Genomic DNA, 26,800 nt, shown 5'->3' on the forward strand with positions numbered 1-26,800 from the left:
AAGATGAATACGTCCTAGAGACCTAAGGTACAGCATGGTGACTATAGTTAACAATACTGTATTGTACACTTGAAATTTGCTAAGAGAATAGATCTTAAATGTTCTCACCACACACAAAAAAGTAACTACGTGAAGTGATGGATGTGTTAACTAACATTCATGTGGTAACCATTTCACAGTGTGTGTACATATGTCAGATCATCGCAGTGTATACTGTAAACTTGCACAATGTTATTAGTCAATTATATCTCAATAAGGACCTTAAAATATGTGAAAACAAACCAACAAACACAAATATGCTCTCTTCTCTAAAGCACACGGAGCTTAAGTCAGACCCTCCTTATTCAACATAATGTATGACAAAGTCAATGTTGATTGAAGTACACTTTTCAAATCAGATGTCATAGGCAGTCTCTCTTGATATTTACCTAGGTCTCTTTTGCTGTGATTTAAATCAGGAGAAATCAAGAATATCCTCAGAAAACTCACCACCAGAGATGGAGGAAACAGAAAATCACAGTCATATCAAGTTTATAAATGAAAAAAATTTTAAAAACCACAACGATGACTGGACCACCAAGTCTTTTCCCCAGCAGAAGAACGCACTCACACTGTTAGTTCAGTACCGAAAGCTAGCTATTGGTGCTCTCAGAGTGGGGTATTTTCTATCGACATCAGCGCCAGTCCTTTAGAGCTTGATGGTGGCATAATTCCATCAATGATTCTGACTCATGATTGACTCATTTTTCTATTTGCTGGACTTTAAAAGATACCATAGTGCCCTCATAATGTGCATCAGCAATAATGTTACCTTTTGAAACCTGTATCATCAATTCTACTTTAGTCTGAATGCATCCAAAATAACTTTATCACATACAGAATAAATCCATCAATTACTAATTACTGAATGCCCACTATGGCCCAGCACATTGCTGTGGAGGATATGCAAAAAAAAAAAAAAATCAACCAAAATTCTTTCCTTGATGAATTTAATGTAAATCATAATGACATTTTACATATTAGGTCCCTTATTTTGATTTTTCTCGACAAGATCTCACAGAGCAGAACGCTCGTCATCTGCAAGGCACTGTAGCGAGGCCACCGGGGAAGCTGCAGACTTCGACCCTGAATACACGCCATATGCAGGAAGGCAATGCCCGTGAGAAACTCAAGTGAGAGAAAGTGTGAGAGCCTTAATAAACACGCCAGTGAAGTGCCAGGGAAAAGGAACAAGGGAGCTTGTAGCTGGAAATGGGGCAGATGCAGAAGGATCGGAGCAGACACTGTGGAGTTTGACATTGTGGCCTTTGAGCTGCGCCTCAAAGGATGAGTAGAATGAGAGGATGCAAAAAATAAAGACAGAGAAAAGCCACTGTGGAGGGAACAACATGAACAAAATTGTTGGGCAGAAACAAATGAGTTATTTTGAGGGCAAAGGAGCAGTTCAGCTTGAAGCTCGGCAGAAGATCCAGTTGGATAAGTAGGTTGGGCTAACATCACAGGGCTACGGATACCAGGCTAAGGAATCTGAAAATCAGTCCTTAGGCTAATAAGATGATTTTTGAGAGCATGAGTGGTCAGAACGACAATTATTTAAGATGATTTGGCAATGGTGAGACGGAGCTAAAGGAGGATAAACAAGGGCTTCTACGGCTGTGGCTTCTGCTGCAACCGGTGTATGAGCTGAACACTGTAGTGATTCTTCTGATTAACGTTTACAGCTACTGTCAAATGGAAATCTATTAACTGCTCGTGGTGTCTTGCTTCACAAAGCTTTGGCTTCAAACACATCATTATAAAGTCTCTTGTCACTGGTATTGAGCAGTCTGTGTGCTTTCTATCTGCCCAGAACTAAGTGTTATAAGACCAAAGTGCCAAAAAAATACATACAGCAAAATGCTGATGATTCCCAGCAAAGACCAAACCAAACTTGTAGTGTAATGTTTATGTTCTACGTAGCACCTGCCGTATATGAAGCACTTGACAAATGATTAATTAGATTGAGTATTTTTTGTTTTTGTTGAATCCAGAGAAGACAGTGCTATAATCCGCCTTGGTGTCAGGTTAATTTTCTGCATCCACCTGACTGGGCCACAGTGCCCAGATACATGGTCAAACACTATTCTGAGGGTTTTTGGATGAGATTAACATTTAAATCAGTAGACTTTAAGCAGATTGCCTTCCAGAAGGTGGGTGGTCTCATTGAACCAGCTGATGCCCTGAATGAAACAAAAGACCGACTTCCCAGAGTTAAGAGGGAATTCTGCAACAGACAGCTTTTGAATCTGAAGTGCAACTTCAGCTCTGCTCCTGGGCTCCAGCATGCCCTGCAAATTTTGGACTTGCTAGCTTCCATAACTGTGTGAGCTAATTCCTTGAAATAAATCTCCTATGTACATGCACATCCTATTTGTTGTTTCTCCAGAGAACCCTAATACTATGGTAAAACATGCCAGAGTTTTCACAACCTGCTTCAGGTCTACCTGAAACTTCTTATGATCATCTTCTCTAGAAAATGCCCTTGACATGAAATTTATGGAATGACAGATAAGGGCCATGGGCTGGGGGTAGGAGTATCTAGCTAGATTTGCTGGGCTTTCTTAGGCAGTCATTATGCCTATGAGCCCTGTACATTTCATAAGCACTCCACTTAGCCAGACGTTAACTATACAATGACCTTCTATTTAATATGTAGAGAACAGAAGTGAGTCGTCTGAACTGAAAAAATGTGGCAGTGACCATCCTTATTACTGAATTACAGGAAAAAAATTAATGTATTATACTTTCATATGTGATTTCAATTAATAAAATTCTGACACCATTGCAAGGTGAGTGGACCATGATAGAGCCACTGAGTCCAAGGATCTAGGCTAACTGAGGGCCAAGCAGGCCCCTTATAGGAACCCAAGCCTCACATTCAGACCTCTGCAGCCAGACTGACGCCATTCCATGCCAAGTGAGCCAAAGTGCTGTCCCTCCAAAGAGACTGTAGTGAACAAATAATTACCATGCTTCTAGTTCCTGTTTTCATCAGTCAAATCCCAAAACACCAGATAATTTGTCCTGAATTGTACTAGCTTCCCTATAATTTTTCCTTCTTTGCTGTGGACTTCTAACATCAAAGAGAATGAGCAAGAGGGCAAGACCTATGACTTCAATCTGTGAAGAAGGAAATGCATGGCTTTAGAGTTGTTGTTTTATTTTAAAGGCACACTTTTTTTTGACTGCTTTCTCTAATTGTGTCTTCATCTTGATTTCACGCTGCTAGTATCTTTTATCATTATGGGCTTAAAAACAATCACTTCATCATATTCCTGGTTTTTTTTTTTTTTACACTACATCCTTATATTCCTTTAAAAAAAAGCACTGGAATCACCAGTGAGCTTTAAATCATCTATGGGCCCCACCCTTAAAGATTCAAATTTCTTTGTTCTGGGGTGCGGCATCCTGTTCTGATCGCTGACCTCTATTCTTCTATCACATTTAATCAACTACTCTGACTTCTACTCTCTCTCTCTCTCCTGTCTTAACTGTTTTTTCTTAACCAGCTTAGATTCCTGGTTGATCATTTCAGAGGCTCCCTTGCTGCTGCCATCTTTTCATCACAGCTCTCTGACAAAACCTTAGGCCTAGATGATCCCACTTTCCCTGTGCTTGGCAATGGCTGAATGCCTCCAGAAAGCATCAAATACTTTATAATTCTTTTTAACAGTGTATCACCATGAATTTGTGACCATCAGCCTCAACTGGGCCTTCAAGAAATGACTAGGGATCCTACTAAGCTTTACTAATTTACTCCCTTTCATATATTCAAGCTTTCTCTGTCCTCCTCAAAAATCTGACACTACTTCCTTTCTTTGCCAGGATGCCATCCCTTTCTCTCTCCCATTCAGCTACTTTTCAAAGAAGCCATTTCATAGAGACGCCTTTAACTCGCAGCTACCACACCTCGGCGTCTGCCCCCTTCCCTTCTTCCCTCCTAGCGCAGAGGGAAGGAACCCTCTCTCCTCTCTGATTCCTCCAGCTGTCCTCAGAGTGGAACCCCTTCTATCTTCTTGGGAATCCTACACGATTGATTACCCACCCTTTCTCTCACTTCGACCCTCATCCTCCCCATTGCTCTTTCCCATCAACCCTTAGACAAGCTTGGGTCTCCTAACTTTAGAAACCTCTCCCTTAATGCTATTTCCTCCTCTAGTTAAAGCTCCATCCTTTTGTTCCCCTCCAGAGCCAAATGTCTTGAGCTATCTCTATCCGCTGTGCCCCTTTGTTCACTCCCCCCGCTCCCCAGGACGCTTCATTCTGGCCTCTGCCCCATCATTACACCAGCCCAGGTCTCCCTGAAGTCCATCCAGACATCGTTTTACTAACCCAAAGGACACTTACAGGGCCCTTTTTACTTTACCCCTCAGCAGGACCTTAAATGATTCTCTTTCCCTGGCCTCTGAGATGACACTCTAGCATCTTCTCTGTCACACTTCTCATTCTTATTTGTCAGCTTTTCCTCCACGTGGCTTTTAAATGTTGGAATTCCTCATGGCTCAGAGCTAGGCTTTCTTCTCTCACTCCATTTTCACTCTGTGAGCTAAGAGTGATACCTTTGTGGCTTCAATACTGTGTCTAAACCCCTGACTTCCAAATTTATACCTCCAGACACCTCTGATCCAGGACCAAGACCACACGGAATCTCCTAACGGATGTCTTAAAAAGGCCTCCAACTGAAAATGGCCCCAAACCAAAGTACTTTCTCCTAACCTATACCTGGTCTCCCTCCAGTGTTCCCCGTTCCCCTGAAGAAGCCAAATACCGGGGAGATTTCCATGGCGTCCCTCACACAATCATATCCAAGTCAGCACGAAGTCCAGTCTACTTTCCTTCATAAATAAGTGGTGTATCTATTAACCATAAGTAACAGTAAATCTCTCCACTTCTCCCCATCTTCATCACCACCACTCTGGCCCACGCTACCAACACCTCTGGCCTCCAACAGATTCAGAACCCATCTCCCTGAACACCTCTGTCCACTCCTCCTCCATCCATCCTTCATTATGGAGCCAAGTGACCTCCTTCAAATGCAAACCTGACTGTGTCACCATTTTGCTTCAAAACCTTCAATGGTTTTCTATTTCCCTTTCTATTGATAAAGACTACAATGCAGCCTGCAAGACCATGTGAGATACAGTCCCTGCTTCCTTCTCTGGCCTCTTCTTAGGCCATGCTCCTTGCTCTCTGGGCTCTGGCCACACTGACTGTTTTCGGTTCTCAACAGTACTGGGTACCTTTCTGGCTCCTGTTCCCTCTGCCCAGATTGCTCTTTCTTCCTCCTCCTACTTCTACGCCTTTAGATTTCAAATATCTTCTTTTGAAAGCCTTCCCCAACCACCAAGCCCCAGCCTGAATCATGTCTCCTTATACTTTTATTCCATAGTACTTAAAACTGTTTTTAATTATACTTGGCTAATGTCCTCCTCCATTCTAGACCATGAACTCCTGTGAGGCAGAGGCTATGTCTGAGTTGCTTACCATGTGGTAGTATTCTAGTACCTAGTCTCCTGCTCTGCTGGGCAAAGTATAGACTGAATTAAGGCGTGGTTTGTGAGTGACTGAATGAATGAATTCTAGTAATGATGGATCTTTATACTATACTCAGGCTATCAATATTCATCTTTATCCTCCCCTGCAGCACAAACCCAGAATCAAGGTCAAGCATAAACTTTCAAGTCCAGTTCAATATAAAAAGTATTTTTTAAATACTTTTTCAGGGTATAGGCTGCATGGAGGAAAAAACATTGAAAGGGAAGGACTAGCAGGGTCTGATCTGTGTTCTCCAATGTAGGGAAGGAAAACCAGTGTCTCTATAATTCATTCTGAAAACCAAACAAGAACTAGCCGTATCCACTTCATGAATGAATTCCTTAACTTACTTAAATCACTTACTTGGTAGATATATAAGAAAAAAATCACTTTCACATATTTTTTAAAAAGGCAAATAATTTAGGATCTTCCATAAGGATCTTAAAATGCTCCAAATTCAGAACCTATACATGTACTAAAACCAACACTAACCTATCCCTTCCAGCTCTGAGAGTCCATCTTTAAATAAGTTTACAGTACTATGTCCCAAAGTCTTATACAAATTCTTGGGCTTAAGCTCAAAAGATATTAATCAAAGTCCAAGTAATTTATTAAACTGCCAAGTGGCCATAAAGCAGAGTTAATTCAATTTGGCAGGCAGAGCAAACCAAGACACGGCTTGACCTATGAGCTTTTAGGACCCCCTTTGAAAAGTTGAGTGAAATCACTAGGTAAGAGGTTAAAATTCAACTTTGTTTTATATCCCTCTTTAAATAATGTAAAGTGCAAGCGTGCTCCTGACAATTTAAGATTTTGAGTGATAACTTACCAAACAAAATACTTCCTGAGTTTTCCCACAAGAATTTTTTGAAAGTTCAAAATGCTCTCTTCAACAATGTGGTTATTATTAATACCCTTCCTTTTAAATCATGGACTTTTAAGGCAGTTGTCCGTTGAATTACAAAATCCCAAATCCCAGGGAAGTCATTATAACTATTATGTTAACGGGGCATTAATATTTTACTACTCACATTTGGCAGCTGTTTTTTTCTGGAAAATTTCTCCTTGCTGGATCAATATTTCAAAATTTAAGATTTAATAAAATTAAAACTATTTTTTTAATGATCAAGGCAGTGTTAGGCTGCCTTAGCTATCTATTGCAGCTATCTACTGCATAACAAGTTAACTCAAAATTTAGCAGTTTAACACAACAAGCATTTATTATCTTACAGTCTAGGGGCAGGGTCCTAGAAGAAGCTCGCTAGGTGATTCTGGCTCAGGGTCTTTCACAAGGTTGCAGTCAAGTTGTTGGCAGGGAGGGGACTGCAGTCACTCTGAGGCTGGACTGGTGCTGAAGGCTCCACCTCCAAGGTCACTCTTATGGTGGCTGCTATGAAGAGGCTTCGGTTTCACGCTGGCTGCTGGGTTGGGGGCCTGAGCTCTTCATTCCACACTGGCCATGGGACTCCCTCACTTTCTTTCCATGTGGGCCTCTCCATAGGGCAGCTCAAAACATGGCTGTTGGTTTCCCCCAGCATGAACGGTCCAAAAGACAGAGCAACCAAGACAGAAGCCACAGTGCCTTTGAATGATTTAGTCTCCAAAGTTGCACATCTTCACTTCTACATTATTCTGTTCGTTAGAAATGAGTCAGTAAGGGCTTCCCTGGTGGCGCAGTGGTTGAGAATCTGCCTGCTAATGCAGGGGACACGGGTTTGAGCCCTGGTCTGGGAAGATCCCACATGCCGCGGAGCAACTAGGCCCGTGAGCCACAATTACTGAGCCTGCACATCTGGAGCTTGTGCTCCGCAACAAGAGAGGCCGCGATAGTGAGAGGCCCGCGCACCGCGATGAAGAGTGGCCCCCGCTTGCCGCAACTAGAGAAAGCCCTCGCACAGAAACGAAGACCCAACACAGCCAAAAATAAATAAATAAATAAATTTATTAAAAAAAAAAAAGAGTAAGCTGCTAACTTAATTTGAAAAAAAAAAAAAAATGAGTCACTAAGTCCAGCCCCCACTCCGAGGGAGGGAAACCTGGACTCCACCTCTTGATAGGAAGAGTATCAAAGAATTTGTGGACATATTTTTAAAACCACCACATAGGCAGTGGCTAGAAGCATGGGAGCTGGCCACATTTGGAATTAGGAAGAGCTGTGTTTAAATTTGACCGTGCTACTTACAGCTGTGGGTCCTTGCATAAATTTAACTTCCCTACGTCATAGTTTCACCAAATGCAGAATCAGGTGGCTCACGGGGGTTTTGTGTGGGATTAAATAACATAACATGAAAAAAGGCCTTGGAATAGCCCCTGGTAATAGTAAGCACTTCCTTAATGTTGCCCATACAACAGTTATTGATGAAGCAAACTACTGAGTGCTCACCGAGTAAAGAATACACAGTCGTTTGCCCTGTAGGAGCTTACAATCTCACTGTTACGAAAGTAAATCTGAAGTTAGACATAGAAAAGCTAATGTGATGTAGAAAAGCTAGTTTTTCCTCTAGAAATTCAAAGGCTTCCTAAAGAGAAGTACTTCCTAAAGAGAAGTGGTCAGAAAAGCAGTCTAAACAAAATAAGGAAATATATAACGGTTTAAATATTTTTGTTTGCCTGCTTTTTTAAAGAACAGAGGCTGTTCCTTCAACTTAAATGTTCTCAGAAGTGTTGTGTATACAACAGATGAAAGCACGGCACTCTGCGGGTGGGAAGCATGCAGTGCAGCCAGCTTGGCCCTCTGCTCTGGACACCCCAAGGGCCCCGAGGGGGCTTGCTGGAGCACAGTTTGTAAATCTGCATTAACAGATTGTGCCTGTATCACAAACACAAAGGTCAAAGGTCAAATGGTCCTTTGACCATTTGATTAAAGGTCATGGTTTAAAACCATGCCAACCTAAGGTAGCCATTTAAGTATACAGTTTCATACATGTGATCTGAAAGGTAATGCTTTTTCTCCTTTAAAAATGTGCAATGCTTTAAACATTAGAATCTGAAGGGATTACCTTTCAATCAATCCCTGTTTATTCCTTCTAAGAAAACAAAGACCATTTTTACATGATTGTCCCTTTGTATCTTCTTAGAAGTTAGATCTCATTCTGAGCCAATAATTTGTGTTTTACATAGATTGTGTTATTAGATACTGACTCTAAGCTTCCAACAACTTGTAATCAAAGCAAAAATTAACAAAAAACCTTAAAGCCTATTCTTTTCTGAATTTAGAATTAGAGGTTAGAGGAATTTAAGCATTGGTTAGCCTAGATATCCATGTTGTTTATCTTCCCAGAGTCAAAGCTTGAATAATTTATAAAAATTTCTTTTGAATTTTATGCCCCAAGTTCCAAGGCAACCAAGGGTAATTTTCAGTTGGGCTATTGAAAGTATAAAGATCAGTCAAAGATTTCACTGAATAGTCCATATCCTTCATGTAATATGTAAAAAAAAAAAAAAAAAAGTATAGTAACTATGGAAAGACTGAGAAATGGAGGTTAACTATCTAGACTTAAACACATTATAAAATAATAAAATATTTGAATTATTACACAACATCAATGCCTGCTCTATAGAGGTGCTTTGCTTCCAAGCCTATAATTGGCCCTGGATCAAAACTTTATTATTAGAGCATGGGGTAACTTTCTGATGAGCTTTATGGTCAATGTATGTGTATATCAAGATAACAGGTTTTACAATTGTTAGTTAGGCTCTGAAAATGTTCCACAGATCCAAGGCTGACAGTTAATCCAGCTTACTAAGAAATATACCATGCATGTTTCATAATACAGTTTTGTCAAAGACTGCATGCCCATCAAAAGGCACCAAGGATAGGGGATGGGCAAGTGGAGAAATAAAAAGTTTATTTTAAAAAATCATACTGTGTTATCCAATGCAAGATGCCTGTCCCTTCCCCAACCATGCCCTCTTACCCCTAATAGGGCACACTGCCTAATTTCTAACTGCCAGCACCTGTATTTCTCTGCCTGAAGGTTCTCTCTTGCATCTCGAGATTGCTTTGCCCTCCTGAATGTTAGTGACCAGGAATTAGTGACTGATGGAAGTTGGTGGGTAAATTATTCAAACTCTTTCAACCTTGGGTGAGAGGGCTCAGGTGTGTGTTTTGCCTGGGCTCCCAAAATCTCTCCAGGAAGATGACAAACTCCAGTTGCCAATGACGGTAACTTGCTTCATAACACACCCTTTATTGGCTCCTTTTGCTTCCTTTTTTCACTTTCTCAAATAAACTTTTACCTGAATCCTTGTGTTATGGCTTTCTTCTGGGAGAAAGCCAAACCGAGATGCTACTCATAACTATATTTGCTGATCAAGTGAAGTGGCTATTGAATATATCAGTTTAAGGTCATTTATGGAGAGATATTATAACTAACCTGGATTATCTTTGGTCCCTCACTCCATACCATGAGGAAATCTCACCAAATTATAAATACACTAGGAATTGGCACATGAAAGTCATGCATTTTTGGACGTGTGGAAGGAAAATAAATTTTTGGACGAATGCTAACAAAACTTCCATTAACTACTAAAATGCATTCATTCAACCAAAACTTACGAAGGATTTTCTATGGGATATAAAGTGAACAGAAAAGGTCTCTACTATTAGGGAGCTTACATTTTTGTTGGTGGAGAGGGACAAAAAATAGAAAAAGAAATTAATAAATAAGATAATATTAGATAGTGATAAGTGCTGTGAAGAAACTAAAACAGGGTTATACGATAGCATGACCTAGTTGGGGAAAGGTTACTCTAGCTAGGGGTCAGAGAAGTCCTTTTGAGAAGGTGATATTTGAGCTGGGGCCTGAGTTACAAAAGAGGACCAGTCCTACATGGATGTGTATGTGTATAAATGTGTGTGTACACACAATCACACCTCCATCATATCACAGAGTCAGGCCTGAAGAGGCTAATGTCCTTTCATAAAGTATTATCTCTCTATCCTCCATAAAATACAGACCATGCAGTTATTAAAAATAGGAGGCTTACTTGTTAGATATGCATCCTAAAGTATAATATTTACATCTACAAAAGGAAAGGACAAGATGTCTGAGACTGCTTTAAAATACTCAGGGGCACGGTGGAAAGATGAAAGAAGATTAGCAAAATATTGATGACTCTGGAAGCTGAGTAATGGGTACCTGAGGCTCAAAATACTATTTTCTTTACTTTGTTTATGTAAAATTTCCCACAGTCAAAAGTTTTTTTTTTTTTAATAAAATATATATCAAAGATAGAGAATTCCCAAAGTTATAGAAATCCCACCTCACCAAATTTTCATCAACAAATTAGGAGCTCAAGCAGGAACGGGGTCCAGTGGAATCATGAAGGTGTAAAGAAAAACTCTGGACTATGCAATGAGAAAGGAGGTTACAGGATATCCCTTCAATGGAATGCTGAGCTGGCAAACTGGATGTGTCTCCCCAGTCCTACTGAGTCCTACAGAAAAATTCAAAATGTCTCCGTCTTGCTTCAAATATTAAAAACTTCTAGATGTTTCCAAGGCCCTGAACAAGATCCACTTTGGAAAGCTGGTCATCAGGTTTGGGTGCCATCATTAATCTAAGGAGAAATATACCAAATTTGCATTACAAGCTTCGATCCTAGTTATCACCCGATCCTATCCACGTCCCTTTGTCCCCAACTCTCCACATACTTCTTGTCAACAATTCAATTTCTCTCTGTGTTTTACTACATACTAACGTCATTAATAAAATATTTATTGAATGTTTATTCTATGACAAGCAGAGTACTGTTTTGCCAATGTCCCTATTGGAAATAAGATGCTACACTGACTGCTGATAGGAAAGAAATCCTTCCTCTTCATTTTGCTGCTCTTTCTTTAATATTTCAGACTTGCTAGGTATAAAAATGGTGTCTTTTCTTCAGTCATCATCATCTTGTCCAGGGATTCTGGTATTTTCTTCTACTCCTTTGGGAAGAAGCCACTGTAGAGATTTTGTCTTTAGGAATCTTTTTATTTCTCCTTCATATATGCTTTTCAAGGCTCCTCTTTACTTTGCTTTACCAAATTGAGATTTTCTGGAATAACAATAACATAGCTTGAAGATGTCCAAAGAAGCAGCTGATAGGGTGAAGTAGGATCATATGCCATCATCCTGACCAAGGACAAAGGCTGATTTCCTGAACCATAGCAATCAAAACTGGCAGTCTGACTGAAGACTCATCAGCCGTCATCAAACTTGAGATGAGCTATTTTCTGCATCACGGTAGCACCTTCTATTTTAATGAGCATGGGGAGAGAACTATGTAAGCCTCTGTTTTGTAATGGTCTCACTCTACTTTTTTTTTTTTTTATATGGCCACTCAAAGATAAAAAAGATGGATGTGATGCTTACTATGATAAAGTACATTTTTTAAACGAGAAAAAAAAAAGAGTTTTTCTTTGTACCAGTGACTATCATATTTCTAATATACTAAAGGAACAGAGAGGGATGCCTCTTTTAAGGTTTTTAATTATATACTACTTTAAATGTTTCATTTGATAAACAACTGAGGATACATTCAAGGAGTTATTATAGCAAATGTCTAGCATAGCAGGCTGTCCACCATAGATAAATACATCAAAGCACCTGTTCAATTTGCAAGCCCTTTTGGTTCTAGTGCTGACTGAGGGATTTATCAGGGTGCTTTCTACCACCGGCGCCAAATCTCCATGAAGTGAGTGTTTTCCCTAGGATACCCTCTCCACTTAGAAGCCCAGCCAGCTGGGGATAGACTTGTTTATGTTTAAACGAATTCACAATATAAGAAGAATAATTCACTGGGATTATAATGATATTCTTCTAAAGAAAACTGACCGAAGTCTAGTCAATAACAAAAGACGCAAGCCCTAATCAGAGCAGTAAACACATCTGGAAGTTTTAAGGACTCTGTAGAAGAAATTATCTACTGATTTTGGAATGGAATATTTGAAGGTAAGTTGAGATGCTAATTAAAAACACACAGCCCAACAATTTCTGACAAAAATCACTGCCTTCCTATGAATCATTAGTAAGTGAAATTTGTGCCTGACCTAAGGCTTCATTTACCTATATTAAAAGGTAGTGAGAAACACCCAACGAAGAAGTTGAGACTAAACAATGACCCTCTCTGTCATCTTTCTTTTAAGAGTCTGGTACTCATCATGGAATTTTCTTTAGCTCAAAGCAAAACCAACAACAAAAGGAAAGAAACTACTTCAGAAAGACCTCCTGCATCAGACCGTGATGAGCTGGTATTGTGTAGAACGGGAGCTGGAAGCACAGGTGTGATTACAGTTTTAACTGTTTTACTTCATTGACTAAAAGAAAAATTAATGGTAAGGGAAAAGAATCAGCAAACACTATTTCCTGATGCTTATATTCAAAATTGTTGTATATTGTTAAATAAGTGATATAAATTATAGCTTGACTGTCCAAAGCAGCCCACATTAATTCAACTAACACTTTTCCCACAACTGCTATATTTACAGCATTCAGCAGAGTGGAAAAATATAAAAATGAATAAAATTTATTTTCTGCTCTTGAAAAACCCACAGCCTAGCAAGGAAGACAGCTATGTAAAAAGTAGACCATGAAACTGAAAATGAATGAAATAGGTGTTCCCGCAGACATTCAAGCAAAGCCGCAAAAGAGCTGACAGAAGAGAGAAATTCAATAATTTGATGGATTCAAACATAGCCCTGAAAAGAATCCTAAGAGGTCATCTTGTTTACTCCTCTTTTTTTGTTGTTGTTTATTTGTTATTGATGTGTAAGAAATATGAAACCCAAGAAATTCAGTAGTTTGCAACAATTACAAAGCCTGTTAGAGGCAGAGCTTAGAGGGGACCCAGGTTGCCTGACACCTAGTTTACTATTATTTCCCATGATGCCATCCTAACTTGCAGGTTTCTTATATCAAAGTTGAACTTTGGTTTAGAACTTATATGTCCAAATACTTATCAGTGGGTCTACTATAATTTTTTTTTTGGCGGGGGAAGGGTGGATATGAGGTAGGGAGTAGTGAAATTGATTTCTGAACTTTAAAAAAGTGTGCTTTATCATTGATTATTTCCTCCCTTTATATGAGAACAGAATAAAGCAAAGAAGCAAATGTAATATGCAAGGGGGATGAGTGACGACTCTTACTGCAAACACACACACACACACACACACACACACGGGGGACAGCACGGACAATTTCATCTAAGAGCACAAGACTCTCATTGGCCCCTTGTCCTGACTGAAGGTCTGTGCACACAGTAGGGCCTTCTGATAGGCCCAGATGTCAGTCTATATCACAGGTTCGTTTTCTCTCTTTGCCGAGAAGAAATGGTCATTTCTTTCACATCCAGACTTGCTGAAACAAACAACATTGTCATCATCATCAACCATAAACATTTCCTGCAGGGAGACATAAGATTCTCATCTGTGTCAGATTCTCAGCTGGGAAACTCATAATTTAGTCAAGAAGCCTCAGACGGATACACAAAAGAGAAATCAATCATAACAGACAGGTGTCTAATGCGGAGTACAGGCCATAAATGCTACAGACGTTGTGTGGAAATGCCTCAGCCTGAGGCGGTAGGCATTAGAATTCTCACAGAGGAGAAAAGTGAGTCTCAGAGGAGTTAATTTGCATGTTGGTGGTAAAGCTCAGACTCAAACTGAGCTCTGATGGGTCCCAAAGTGGTTGCCTTTGAAGCACACCCTCTCCCCTGTGTGTCCTGTATATACCAGCTTTGCTTCCTTACTCCAAGGCGAGGACTTGGTAAGTGAGGAGCATCAGGGAACTCCCTTAGGGCTGACGGCCAGATATACCTGCTCTAGACTTCCCTGCGGCATTGGCAGGCATTTACCTCTAGAGGAAGATGGGGTTGTTGACTCAGTTCATGTCCTGTATGTACACCTTAAATCCCAGTTGCCTGAAGAAGCGTTTCTGTCTGATGTACTTTCACCTCATTTAGCGCCAGATGGCATAGTGTCTAGGACTTGGATAGAACAAGCCTTCAATAAATGCTGATTGCTAGTACTGACTCATGCTCGTGGAAACAGACACAATGAGGTCCATGAAAAGAATACCTCGCAATGTAGTCTCTACCTGTCTGTAACATGCAGTTGCAATTTGCTTGTCTTCAGAACATTCTACTTCTGCTGTTCTGGGGCTTGGTATTCCTTGATGGTAAGAAATTAGGTAGCTGTCTTCACTGCATGTAGAATTCTATTTACCTGCACAGTATTATACTTTCCACAGATTTATTGGGAGTTCAGGCAGGAAAAAATGTTTTGAAACTATTATCATAATGTTTTGACTGTGGATGATTAATAATCTGAAAAGAATGAGTTGTTTACAGGTTTGAGATTAGTGAACAGTGTAATGAGATGGCTAAAACAGCTCATGAATATTAAGCTGACTTAACAGATATAGAAAGTCCAGGACTAAGGATTTCACATCTATGTTTTCGATGACATACATTAGGAGGGATGGAGAGAATGTGGACTCGAGGGCATACTGGTCAGGGCAGAAAAGGGTGGCACCCCGCAATGGGTGAGGAATAGCTCCAAGAACAGGCAAAAAAGAATCCAGGAAGAAGGAGCATACTGTTTGTTTTCCAATACAGCACTTAAAGGGAAGAGAGATTAGATTCATTGCATGTGGCTCCAGCAACTTAATACTAGGCCAGTGAGCAGAAGAAAGTGTTGATTCAGTACAGGCAGAACTTTCTAAACATAAATCTCTCCTAGAATGGACTGGCTAGTGAGGAAGCAAGATTTCCATCTGATTATTTCCAAGGAGAGGTAAGCTGGCCCACTAACATGGAGGGCTACTGAAGTGGAAGTTCTTGACCCAATAGAGAGTTACCTATAAAGTCGGTGATCATACTAATCAACCATGTTATTGAGTATATTGTTTACATTATATTGTCCCGGGTTGAAAAAAAATCACTTGCCAAAAAGACATCCTGTGTTGCCTTGTTTACCCAATTAGCAAAGGTCTGACTTCAGCCTTACCAAACTTCAGTTCTTATCAATTCAAGATTCAGAAAGTGATTACGTGATTTGAATACTCAAATTATTTGTCATTACCACAGATATTATAGGGTTTTCTTTTTTAAGAAGAAAAAGTGATGGTTTGTATGGACGCATGTGAACACACTAAAAAATAGAAGTTATTTTCATTACTGACATACTTATAAAAAATGTCTTCCCTGAAAGTAAACCAAATCTCCAGAATTGTGCAATTTACCAGCAGAATGACCAGAGAAGCTTAAGATTAGCAGATTTAAAAAATATAACCCATGCCTTTTTTCTAAGCTAAACAATTTGCTGTGCCACATTCTCAGTGTATCACTCAGATTTATCTTTACATTAACAACGCTTACCAGCAGATAGCCAAAAAGGCTCGCCAAGTTGGACCAACTTCAAGATTTGTTTCCATGCTGGGGTGCTTCACGCGCTTAGCAGAAGCAGAGTGCAGCTAGGGCTCATTTATTACATTATGCTATAAACATTCTGTCTTGAGTTAACAAGATACTCAACACAATTCCATAGGTTACTAAGCACCGTAAACATCTGTTAACACAGGCACCAGAGATAGCACAGAAAAGGCATCTAGAATCCATTTTTAAGAGGTTTATGATGTGAAGTCTGCTGTTCAAAAACTAACAATCAAAAACACAGCCCCAAACTCTGCCTAGAACAAATATTTGCAAGGCAAAGTTATGCTCAGTTTGGAAAAAAATGCACTCGTGTCGTTGCTTTGTCAATGCATTTATAGATTTTCATTTCACACCTCTGCCCATTAAGTGTTAGTTTTCCATGCCATTCAGGAGACCCAAGCTATAATTTCACTGTGATGTATTTACTCCAAAAGAAAAGCTGAATGTTGATTCACCAACTTTCCTTAGACTCATGTGAAGCAAAAAGTTCACAAGGGTGGAAGAAGATGAGAGATGGGACATACTTAAGCTACGAATGAAGTTTTCCAGTGGTCTCTGGGCTTAAAACACATCCTTCCAGCTCCATCTGAACTCCATCTGAAGGGAAACCACCAATGACCAGACCCCTTGAAATCTAATCTGGGAACACTGAGCTTTGTTTTTCTCAAAAGGAAAAAGAATCCTCAATCACAGAAAAGATGGAACCAACAACTCTGCCTACTAAATCATTTTATTTCGTTCCTATCCAGCATTTTAATTTCTGGAAATGTTTCAATACTATAGACCTCCAAGGTCTATACCCTGGCACCCCAGAGAGGAGGACTTCCAAGATGACACCACCTGCTCAGGGCACAGAACTGCCACTGTGAGGAAAGATGAGTGCCTTCCCAGGCACACACACCAGGGAGTCTAAACACCCCAGAGGCTGTGGACAACAATACCCTGGGAATCTCAGATCCACGGATCCAACTTGGGTCCGCGTCTCCGGGCTTCTGGACCCACACATTCACACGTCTCCTAGACCCTCCGTCCTCCTATGCAGGTCTCCTGAGAGCTCCAGAAACCTCCACCTCCAGCCTTTCGTAGGCAAAGGGATTAGTATTTTAAAGTCCGTGGTACTTAAATCCTGTACAGAAACTCCTGCGACTTCCCAACCCTCTGGCCTCCCGTTACCTTTCCCTGTCCCTTCCAAGGTCTCCTGGCGGCACAAACAGGCGGGCGGCACCTCTCTGGCCTCCTCCCCCCAACCCCCCTGCACACCCTACTGGCTCAGGCTCCGACACGCCCCCCCAGGCGCACACACACCGCGCGCACACACAGCGCGCACGTACACCCATTCAGCCCACTGACCCTGCACCGGGCCACCCACTCCCACAGCATGGCCCCAGCAGGCGTACACCCCGCTCCGGCTCATATATAAAGCACTCACCCCAAAACAGACTTCCCTGTGCACCCGCAAGTGGGTGACCCTGCCCAGCACCCTCTGCGCGCCGTCAGAGTCTTCTCCCCAGACCCGTCGCTACCCCACTCACCCGCGCGGCTCTCTTGCCTCGGGCAGTTCTGTCAGAACTTTAAGCCTGGTTGATTTCATAACCACGAGTGTGTTCAGGGCTGGAGGAGTTCGGCTCGCCACGATCTCCACCCACCCCAGCTCATGGGGACTGGTGGCCGTGACTCTAACTGACCCCAGCTCCGCCGATGCCAATGCGCGGCTGCAGTCCGCAGAAACGCGCAAGGGTGGTGCGCTTTGGAAAGGAGCGCGCGGTGTAGGGGCGCACAGCCGAACAACCTCCCCTCTCCTCCCGCGGCGCAGCCAGGGACCTCTCCCCGCTTAGCAGCGAAGCCTCAGCAGTTCCTGCCCCAGCCCGGCTGGCTGATGATGTCAAACAGAAACAGTCGCAAAACTTCTAAGACTTTAACAAAACTGGCTTCGGAGGAAGCCCCTCCGGGCACCGCAAACGCGGGTGGGAGCAGGCGCCAGCGTGGGATGGTTCGTCTGTCACCCCCAACTCCCTGACGCCCCCACCAACTTACACATACACACACGCACACGTCCAGAGCGTGGATCGGGTTACAACTACCCACCAGCAGAAAACAACTTCTTGGTGAAGAGAAGGGGAGCAGTGCCAACCCCCAAGTCACCAGGACAAAAATTATCCGTGTAAATACATAAGACAGATCCCCACTTTCATAAACAACTGGCGTCCCAGGCTCCACTCCCAGGCCCCCCGACACAACATGGGGAAAATAAGAGCCCGATTCCGGCGCTCCCTTCCAGTACCTCTGAGGCTCGCCTCCGGAGAGAGCGCGCGGTTCGCGGCCGCGCTGGGGCCGAGGGCGCGGGGCCCTCCGGCCTGCGCGGCCCCAGCCCGGGGTCCTCGCCGCTGCCTCCGCTCAACAGCAGCCGCCGCCGCCGCCGCCGCTGCAGCAGCCGCCGCTGCCGCCGCCGCCGCTCCCTAGACCGCCTCCTCTTCCCATGGCTGCGCCCTGCTTGGCAGCTCCCGGGCTGTCAGGCTTGGGGAGGGGGGAGGGGAGGGGTGAAACGGGAAGGGAGGATGGGAGGGGAGGGGAGGGGTGAGAACCGGCGGGCGCCGTTCACTAGGGGTCACGCCGCGCCCGGCCCGCCGCCCTCGGGACCCCGGCTGCCGCAGCGAGGGGAAGCGGGAGCTCAGGGCGGCTGGTTCGAGACCCGCTGGGGAGGGGCCGAGCGCAGTTCGGGCCGAGCACTCCGCGGAACTGGGATGAAGCGTTCCCCGGCGAGGAGTTAGAGTTGGTGCGTGTCACTCTCATCTGGGCTGCGCGGCTCCTCCTAGAGGAAAATATTGGTAGTTGCAGGACACTTCCTTCCTCTCCGCCCACCCCTGTTCCCAAAAAGAAGGCAGGACCTAAAAGAACCTAAATGCAGTCAACAAATTCAAGGGAACGCTTACAGAAAGGTTAGCTTTCTGCTGGAATGGGGGCGGGGGGGAGGAGGGGGGAAACGGACAAGACAGCTTGAAAAGCGTAATTGGCAAACCGAACATTGCCTCTTTACACCTGCAACCAATTTCCAAACTCCTGCTCCCTGGGGCATGGTGAAAAGATAGTTAAAGGACCTTACTTCAGAGGTTAGAAAAAGGAGGCAAGAGAGATGAAGTAATTTACCAAGGACACGAGGCATGTTAGAATAGGGGTATGTCCAGAAACTGGAGCATAGGGAAGCAGGGTGTCCAGACACAGACCTCGGCCTGAGAACTGTACTTGTGTGTGACCTAGGGAACGTGTTTTTTTAAATGCCTTGCGCTGGACATCTGTCAAATACGGGCCTGCCCACCTCATTCCACTGCAGGGAAAAGAAAGTGAGAGAAGAAGCTGTCAAAGTGCTTCAGAAAGCCAATATCGTTCTGCATAAGCCTGTCATTTTGTTAAAGCATCAAACTCCCAGTCACCACATGCTTTTCTGAGTAGAAAGTTCAAAAGTCCAGTTCCAGGTTGTCTGAGATCTGACGGAGCAGCCCATCATGCTATCTTTTCACTATTTACTTTATTACTGACAGCCAGTTGTAACGTCATTTAGTTAACAGATTCGGCTTACTAAATGACATTTTTTTTACAGGGTTCCCAGACACAAAGCCAAATATATACCCAGAGAGAAATGTTTAAGCAACAACTTAAAGAAACCAAGCTTCTTAGCACTAGAATAAAAAATCCCCAGGGCATGGAAAATAGTACAGGGAGGCCAAGACTTGGGAAGGAGCATAGTACTAAAGACTTCGGGCAGCAGATGTCACATAAGATACCCTTCTTTTTAAAGGAATCAAAGAAGTGGAAAATTCTGTTCCTTAGAGTCTTTTCTGGTGCTCAGCTGTGGCTCAACAACCCAACTGTTCAAGGCAAAGACACCCAGAATGAAAGGAGGGGGGAAGATTCTAGTAGGGGTGTGGACCACACTGTCCCATCCTGAGGCAGGAGGCTGGATGGGTGTTGATCTTGAACTGGTCCTGCTCTTGCTGTATCCCACTCAAATATAATGAGGCTTCTTTTCCCTAAGAACCGCCCCTAATCCCTTGATTTCTGGGGTTCCATGCTTTGCTAGAGCAGTAGGAGTGCTTACCAATGTCTGGAGTTTTTCAAAGGGGAATTGCCCACATAGAGAGAGATTAGGGCACAGGCAGGCAGAACACCTGCTGGGTGGTCAGTACTGCCAGGCTGGCTGAAAGGGCAGCAGTGGCAGAAGTGGAGAACAGGCAGTCCACGAATGCTGACTCCACTCCTTCTGAGATGAACTTCCAATTTGGCCTTTCAGACTCTGACACTGCCAAATTCTCTCTTTATATCCCTTCTGTGCCTTCTCATTCTCCCCCGCCCCCCTCACCCTCAAGCTCAGAGAATCTTCTAGCAGGTGCCAGAGGGACTCACAAAATATTTTCTAAGTTCTATCGTTTATGCCCTGAGATGATTTCAGGGCCATGCTTAGCAAAGAAAGATTACCTTCTTTCTTCCTCTGGGTTCATCTGGAGCCTTCATTCTGTGAGACAGGGAAGCTGACTGCTCCGTCTTTGGGAGAAAGGTCATCATGCACAGAAAACACTGGTTAATATAAAAAATTAGGGAACCAGACATAAATTTGCAACTTACATGAAAGGCAGTCCTTTTTAAGCCCCATGAATAGAGATCCTCTGATCTCATATATGATCATGTATAGGTCTATAGTAGTATTTGCCTCTTTATATTTTCCAGATTATGAGGGAAAATGTATCAGGTACTGAATTAACTAATTTGCTACAAGTTAAGGCATGCCAGAGTACATTTACCTTATGAAATGTGAAACTGTACTTACCATTCCTTCCCCGCTGCCTGGAATATCCTACTTTGACCATATAGGGAAATTCTCCTTAACCTTCAAATTCCAGCTCAATTGTTTAGTGCCTGGCTTTTCCCAAAGGTGGAATTAATTAATTAACCATCCCTGCATCTGCATCCTCATGGGTCTTTATACCTACTTGTATTAAATATTTCAGTTTTTACTAATATGTCTACTTTTCCCATTAATTATGAGACCTCTGAGGGAGGCACTATATATTCTGAGTATCCGTACCTAAAATGTCTACGTTGGTGCCCAGCAAATGGTACGATGCCCAATAAATGCTTAACCAAATTGAATGAAAATGTAGAACCTCCAAGTTTGTATCTCAAACCCAGATCTTTATACAGAGCTCTGAACTGCCATCCTCCACATTTTCTCACACTCCACATTCAAAATCGGGTCACTTCCTAACCCCTCCATGCCTAACATCTGGTCCAAACCACCATAGTCCTTCACCTGGATTACTGCTGTAGTCTCTCAAACTCCTACTGGTCCTGTTTTCCTGGGGGGATCCAAACTAATACAATATTTACTGGTAAAATTAGTAAGATTCTAGAAATAAAGCACACCTACTTTAAAAGATTTTTGAAAACTAACACTGAATTCCCATCCACTAGGTTCTTTCAACAAGTGCTGAAGAGCCTGCACCATGACAGGTTTGTTCTATGAACATAAGATGCCTCAGGGAGCAAAACTTACATGGCCTGGTCACAAAGACCTTGCCCTCATGGGGCTTACATTCTATTTGGGAGAGACAGTGAACAATAATAAACATAATAAATAGGTAAATCACTGAAGTGCTGCTCAAAGGAAACTATAGTAGGATAAGGGTTTCAGGAAAACCAGGTAACAGGTGGAAGAATGCTGGGAATCCCTTCCTTGCCCAGCACTCAGCAGCATATTGTGGAGTTGAGCATGTGGCGCTGTGAACACCCTGGAAGAGCGCCCTTGACTCTCCCCACGCCTGCCCCCAGCCCCCGCCCTCAGTTGCCTTGGTTGAGAAGATGGCAGGGGAATCATGAAGGGAAGCAAACAGCTGAGGAATGTATTTACCTTTTCTTTCCTCTATTGAAAGGCAACAGGGGAAAAACTATTTCATGATCTGGAAATTCTTAGCCAAGACTTATGAGGTGGTCCCAGAGCCAGAACTAAAGCTTAAAATCACCATTTATTTTATGAATTTCAAAAAATAGGTATTTCGATTCAGAGCTCTTAAAAACTGAAAGGAATATGATAGCCTGGACTCTCTCTAGTGGACTCAGAGCCACCCCCAGAAAAGCTCAGGACCTGGGCAATGCCATCCATGTGCAGCCAGTGGGTGGAAAGGAGCCGAACAAGATAGGTCTCAACAGAGTCGTGAATGAATGTTCCCCTTTAAATGACTTAAGTGTAAAAATTAAGAATTTTTTTTTTAATATTTTGAGATTATTTTCTCTATCCTCCCACCAAATGCAAAAGCTTGTTTTTAAAAAGCATCTGATAGATGGTCCTCCAGCTTCTGTCTGGATAATTATATTGATGAGTAACCCATTAGCTCCCTCGTTGGAAACCGAGTTCCATTTTGTGACTGCACCATTTGTTAAGAGTACTTTAGCCAGAATCTGCTATTCTATTATTTATACCTGATTCTATCTCTAGAGCACATAGGGAAAAATTAGAAATTTAAATTTGCTTTTTTTCATGAGACACACTTTCCGCATGTCTCACCGTAAGTTACCCCTCCTCCAGGCCAAACACATGCAGGTTTTCCCACTACTTTTCATGTGATGAGGTTTCCAGACCCTACACCATGCTGGACCTCCACCTTAGTATACACTCCAATTCATCAAAATCCTTCATAAATTGCTGTTCCCAGTATCAAATTCAATCCCATTATGTTCACCACAAGACAGAGGAGGGCCATGAGCTTCCAACTAGGTGTTCTGGAGTAATAGAAATGGCAGAAGCCTTGGAGTCCAGTAGATGTGGTGGGAGCCCCCAGCTCTGATCCAACTTCCATCTGTTGTCACTCAGCCTACACTCCGAGGAAGTGAATTTAGCAACATTACCATGATCAGGGCATTTCCATCCCTTCTTTTCTTTCACATTCAATCCTTTCCTACTTTTTATCTTCACATATTACTTGGTTCTTTCCTTCCATCCTCTTTAGTTTTAAAAGAGATGGGACTATAAAAGCAAAAAAAGATGTGAATGAGAAAGGGATCTGAGCAGGTATGAAAAAGTTTTTCATAGCAATTTTATAGAAATTAGGCACACAGAGTATTTCCAACTACTAAATAAACTATCAATCTAGTTTACTAATCAGACTTCTCCAGGGCATAATGAAAACCCAAGAGGAAGAATACTGAACGCTTTGCATACGAAAGGAACAGACCTGCCTACCACCCATTGTCTACCCAGTGAAACCAGGAAAGGTCAGGTGACGGGAGGAACTGCTGGAGAACTCCTTGAGGAGAGAGAGGGCTTGCAGGGTAACAGAACTTTACTCAAGGTCACTGGCCCTCTGCAGCACTTGCTGAACCAGGTGAAGGCTGAGACGTATTAACCAGAGGAACTCATAATATCTTGGATAAAAGAATTTGAGAGCTAAGTCAAATAGGTCTCAACTGTTGTAGGCAAATAATAAATCAGAATGTCTGATGAAATTAAATTTGCTTCATAAATTTTTTTCTCATACGTTTTCCTAACGCTATAGAGTATTCCAAGCACATTCACAGCAATTATGCCAATCCTTCTTCACAGCAGTCCCATGAAGAAGGTGTGATTATCCTCTATCAGTGAGGAAGCTGGTTAAAGAAGCAAAGCAACTGGACCAAATCATGCAATTAGGTAGTTATAGGAGTTGGATGGGAACCCAGAGCCTTTCTGGGTCAAGTCCATTCTTGGGTCTCCTCCGCAGCTTCTCCAGTTATCCACTCCAACCAGTTTGTCTATCTTCTGTTTTTAAACCAGCAGACCACAGAAAACTTTAAAAATTTCCCCCAGTCTCTCTCTCTGTATAATATATATTGTTGATATGAATATTAATTTTTTAAATTATATGGAAAAATTACATTAAATTATTAACTATGGTTTCCTCTAGGGAGTGAAAAATTTTAGAAAGTGGGAGGGAGTAGGGGGAATGAAAGAACAAGGACTTTTACAGTTTTACACTCTAGTTTTCTTTTTTTTTTAATTGAGGTATAGTTGATTTACGATATTATGTTTCGTGTGTACAATGTAGTGATTCGCAACTTTTAAAGGTTATACTCCATTTGTAAATAGTTTTCTTTTAAATCAGGGAGCATAACACCTAAATCTGCATAACAAAGACCTCATCTATATCAGAAGTTGAGTATTCATATGATACTAAAATTCTTTGCTTTATGAAATGCTTGAATGGCATTTCATAATGCCATTCTACTAGCTCCTCTAGTAGATTAAATGTATAATTCACTTTAAAATAATTTGATTCACAAGCAACATTCTAGAAACACGTCCATTGTACAATGTGAGATGAGGTACTACCTCTCATCAATTTATTATATAATTTTTATATATAATAATAGACAGTTTTTATTCTGTTTATATGCCTTATTATCTGTTTTATTATTTATTTGCCTTATTTATATCTATCTGTTTGATATTTTCCTAGCCCCCATCTTCTAAAAGAGGATTTGAGGTGCCTTCTGGAGAAATATATATATATAATATTCATAAAGATGAATAAATAAAACAAATGAGAAAATGGGAATGGAAGAAAAATAGGGTATAAAACTAAGATAACAGGCAAGGATAGTTAGCTCTTGAAATGCATATTATAACATCCTGTTCATTTGCTAGAAGTGGGTCACAGTTTTGGCTCTGAGCTTCTTTGTGACCATAAGAAATAAGAAAACATGATCCATTATAAGATGTATACTTTCCATAGGGTGAAAGCCAAGAATTGCTTAGAAGTGCATCTTCTTCTGAAACCAAAACATACAAGAAATTGTTCCTGAAGGTCATCATACAGGGACTCAACATAGTGGACTGGATGATGTATTAGTGATGTTGTATAAGACGAGACTGAGGAACATTCTTTCCCTCTGAGAATTCATGTGCAGATACCAAAGTGGGAAAATGCTGCCAGAAATTAGAGGCAATCTCACACTCATCTTTAACTCCTTTTTAACTCAAAGCCATTAGTAAAATTTAATTGTAAGAACATAAAGTATTTATTTCATAGCGACCCCAGAAAGTTTTGGTTCAAGGTTATTTTAATTTAGTAATATCTTAGATTTGAGAATGCTGGTACTTAAAATTTTAATTGCACTCATAGTTCATAAAAATCTTAATCTGTGGAACTATGTGTCCCAGAGTTTGAACAAAATCCATCCAGATAAACAAAAAACAAAATGAATAAGGTATTTGAGATTTATTTACAATTCTCGGCTTTCATGGGATTACTTGAAGTAAAAGATTGACCTAACTACTGCCTTATCTGGAGGTTTATTAGGTTTACTGTAAATACATCAACTGTTGCACTTATGTTTATAGCTCACAAAAAAGTTAGTAAACATTTTAAACCACATTTGCATGCCTGATGCCTGATGGGTGTTGATTCCAAAATGAAAATTATCAAAACACAACTTAGAGCCTGTTTTTTCCCCTTTAGAGCACTCTCTAGAAATAAGTTTGCAGAAATAAACAGCATTAGTAAATTTCAGTTATTGAAAGTGGTCATAGTAGGACTGGTGGAATCAGCAGCCCAATTTTTGTGGCATGAATCAAGGTCATCAAAGTTTCTCTGATAAAGTTCCCCACTGTCTTCTCACACTGCTGTACCCCAGATTTGTCTTTCTGGGCATGCAATTCCAATGTCATAATCTCTTCTTTTGGTTAAGGCTTCATTTGTAGAACAGTCTTTTCAAAATTCAAATATTTATTTAAGATGAGCCACAAATTAATTTATGAGAAACTATTTACACAGTCACAGGGATGAATTAAGTGGTTATAATTTTTAAAACAAAGTAGTTGCTTAATTTATGGTTTTCCCCAAGAATTTCGTATTTTGAAGGAGATTGTGTGCCAAGTATAAGTTCACTTACATTCCCATTTTCATTAATCTCTCTATATAAATACAAAATTGAGCTGCATATCACTGTGAGATAAAATTGGGTTAACAAAGTTTCACTCAGTGGGCAGGAATTTGGTGTTTCATGTTTCCTATCTGGCTTTATTATGGGTAATGTATATTTTGCATTAGAAGAAAGTGATTATACACAGATATAGATACATCATAATATATGTTTATATATATTCTAGAATTTTAATTTTAAAACATAACATACTTCCATGGTAAAAAAAAAATGAACACAAAAGAATATAGAATGAAAATTTATTTGCAACAGATAAGACAGAAGAAAGACTTAATTAACCTATAAAGAGCTCTTAAAAACTGATTTCTAAAAAACAGACAAATTACCCAATAGAAAAATAGACATTTCAAAGATAATTAAGAAGAGACAATTCACAGAAAAATAGAAAAATAAAAATAATTATAAACATATGAAAAGATGCTCAAATTTATTCACAGCTAAAAGTGTAAATCAAAACAATAAAAAACTTTTTTTTTAAATCTATCATACTGGAAAAGATAAAACATGTTAATAATATGCATTATAGTCAGGGTGTGGGGACAAAGACATTCTTATTCAATGTCGATTGAGAATGTAAATAGGCAAAATCGATTTTCAGGATCATTTGGCATGTTGATAAAGTTTTAAATGCATGTATTCTTTTACCCAGAAATTCCACTTTTAGAGGTATATACTTATAAACTCACAAAATTTTGCTAAATTATATGAATGAAAGCAATTAAAAAATGATTCTATATTGTTTATCTTTTGACTTTTTAAAATGGTATATTGTTTCTATGAAAAGATATTTAATTTTTACATGGTCATACTTATCCATTTGCTCATCACAGGCTATTTA

At 41.1% G+C, this 26,800-nt stretch overlaps 1 protein-coding gene across 2 annotated transcripts in view; it reads right to left on the reverse strand.

The window, feature by feature from the left end:
- GHR (growth hormone receptor) overlaps positions 1 to 18,789 on the reverse strand; it is a gene marked incomplete at its 5' end in the record, with an annotated part of 277,380 nt that extends 258,591 nt beyond the window's left edge. The window contains one exon of one of the 2 annotated variants that reach the window (XM_082454515.1): positions 18,278 to 18,789. Of the gene's footprint in view, positions 1 to 17,528; positions 17,690 to 18,277 lie in introns of those variants that run through there. The other variant, XM_082454517.1, reaches the window with a different exon arrangement.
- Positions 18,790 to 26,800: the final 8,011 nt, after the last annotated feature.

The sequence above is a fragment of the Balaenoptera physalus genome, assembly GCF_965194825.1.
Source record: "Balaenoptera physalus genome assembly, chromosome: 3".
Taxonomy (NCBI): Eukaryota; Metazoa; Chordata; class Mammalia; order Artiodactyla; family Balaenopteridae; genus Balaenoptera; species Balaenoptera physalus.